Source organism: Sapajus apella, unplaced genomic scaffold (genome assembly GCF_009761245.1).
Source record: "Sapajus apella isolate SASKATOON/1434 unplaced genomic scaffold, GSC_monkey_1.0 scaffold158, whole genome shotgun sequence".
NCBI classification, from domain to species: domain Eukaryota; kingdom Metazoa; phylum Chordata; class Mammalia; order Primates; family Cebidae; genus Sapajus; species Sapajus apella.
This window is the reverse complement of record NW_022437098.1, coordinates 2,420,533-2,423,322: the sequence shown is the minus strand read 5'-3', so window position 1 is coordinate 2,423,322 and position 2,790 is coordinate 2,420,533.

Below are 2,790 nucleotides of genomic sequence, written 5' to 3'. Positions count from 1 at the left end.
TTTGTTATTGTTGTTGCTGTGGTTGTTTGAGGCAGAGTCTCACTCTGTCACCCAGGCTGGAGTGTAGTGGCACAATCTCAGCTCACTGCAATCTCTGCCTCCCAGGTTCAAGCAATTCCGCTGTCTCAGCCTCCTGAGTAGCTGGGATTACAGGTGTCCACCACCATGACCAGCTAATTTTTCTATTTTTAGTAGAGACCGGGTTTCACCATATTGCCCAGGCTGGTCTCAAACTCCTGACCTCAGGTGATCCACCTGCCTCAGCCTCTCAAAGTGCTGGGCTTATAGGCATGAGCCACACACCAGGCCTGTATGTGTTCTTTTAAAATGTGTTCATGTCCTTTGCCTACCTTTTAATGAGGTTGTGTTTTTTTTTTCTTGTAAATTTTTTTAAGTTTCTTATTGATGCTGAGCATTAGACCTTTGTTGAATGCATGGTTTGCAAAAATTTCCTCGCATTATGTAAGCTGTGTGTTCACTGTATTGATAGTTTATTTTGCTGTGCGGGGCTCCCGTTTAATTAGATACCATTTGTCAATTTTAGCTTTCATTGCAATTGCTTTTGGCATCTTCATCATGAATTCGTTCCCCATGCCTACGTCCTGAATGGTCTTACCTAGGTTGTCTTCCAGGGTTTTTATAGTTTGGGTTTTACATTTAAGTCTTTAGTCCATCTTGAGTTAATTTTTGAATATGGTATAAGGGGTCCAAATTTAATCTTCCGCATATGGCTAGCCAGTTATCCCAGCACCAATTTTCAAATAGGGAATGCTTTTCCCCATTGCTTTTGTCAGGTTTGTCAAAAATCGGATGGTTGTAGGTGTGCAGTCTCATTTCTGGGTTCTGTATTCTGTTCCATTGGTCTGTGTGCCTGTTTTTGTACCTGTACCAAGCTGCTTTGGTTACTGTAGCCCTGTAGTATAGTTTGAAGTCAGCTTTGTAAGTTTTGCTTTGGATTTCGTTGGCTATTTGGCCTCTTTTTTTTTTTTTTTGGCTCCATATGCATTTTAAAATAGTTTTTTTCTAGTTCTGTAAAGAATGTTAATGGTAGATTAAAAGGAATAGCATTTAATCTATAAATTGCTTTGGGCGGTATAGCCATCTTACTTTTACTGATTCTTCCTATCTATGAGCGTGGACTGTTTTTCCATTTGTTTGTGTCATCTCTGATTTATTTAAGCAGTAGTTTGTAGTTCTCCATGTGGCGATCTTCAACCTCCCTAGTTAGCTATATTCCTAGGTATTTTATTCTTTTTGTGAATGGGAATTTGCTCCTGATTTGGCTCTTAGCTTGACTGTTGTTGATGTGTAGGAATGCTGGTGATTCTTGCACATTGACTGTATCCTGAAACTTTGCTGAAGTTGTTTATCAGCTTAAGCTTTTGGGCTAAGATGATGTGGTCATCATCTTAGATCCCAGATATAGGATCATGTCATCTGCAAACAGGTATAGTTTGACTTCCTCTCTTCCTGTTTGGATGCCTTTCTTTCTTTCTCTTGCCTGAGTGCCCTGGCCAGAACTTCCAATACTATGTTGAATAGGAGTGGTGAGAGAGGGCATCCTTGTCTTGTGCTGGTTTTCAAGGGAAATTCTTCCAGCTTTTGTGCATTCAGTATGATACTGGCTGTGGATTTGTCACAGATGGTTCTTATTACTTTGAAGTATGTTCCTTCAATACCTAGTTTATTGAGAGTTTTTAACATGAATGGATGTTGAAATCTATTGAAGTCTTCTGTATTTATTGAGATAATCATGTGGTTTTTTACTTTAGTTCTGTTTATGTGGTAAATCACATTTATTGATTTGTGTGTGTTGAACCAACCTTGCATTTTAGGAATGAAGCCTACATGATTATGGTGGATATGCTTTTTGTGTTGCTAAATTCAGGTTGCCAGTATTTTGTTGAGGATTTTTGCATCAATAGTGGCCTGAAGTTTTCTTTTGTTACAGTTGTATCTCTTCTAGATTTTGGTATCCGGATGATTCTGGCCCCACAGAATGAATTAGAGAGGAGTCCCTCCTCCTCAATTTTTTGGAATACATACCAGCTCTTCTTTGTACATCTGATAGAATTCAGCTCTGAATCCATCTGGCCCTGGGCATTTTTTGGTTGGTAGGCTATTTATTACTGCCTCAATTTCAGAACTAATTATTGGTCTGCTCAGGGATTCAGTTTATTCCTGGTTCAGTCTTGGGAGCGTGTATGTCTCCAGGAATTTACCCATTTCTTCTAGATTTTCTAGTTTATGTGCATAGAGATGTTCATAATATTCTCTGATGGTTGTCTGTATTTCTGTGGGGTCAGTAGTAATATTCCCCTTGTGGTTTCTGATTGTGTCTACTTGAATCTTCACTCTTTTCTCCTTTATTAGTCTAGCTACCAGTCTATTTATTATTATTTTTTTTTTTTTTTCAAAAAATAGGCTCCTAGATTCATTGATCTTTTGAATGGTTTTTCATGTCTCAGTCTTCTTCAGGTCAGTTTTGATTTGGGTGATTTGTTGTCTTCTGCTAGCTTCGGTATTTGTTCTTGTTTTTCTAGCTTAATTGTGATGTTAGGTTGTTAATTTGAGATGTTTCTAACTTTTTGATGTGGGCATTTAGTGCTATAAATTTTCCTCTTAACACTACCTTAGCTGTGCCCCAGAGATTCTGGTATGTTGTATCTTTGTTCTCATTAGTTTCAAAAAACTTCTTGACTTCTTCCTTAATTTCATTGTTTACCCAAAAGTCATTCAGGAACAGGTTGTCCAATTTCCATGTAATTGTATGGTTTTGAGTGAATTTCT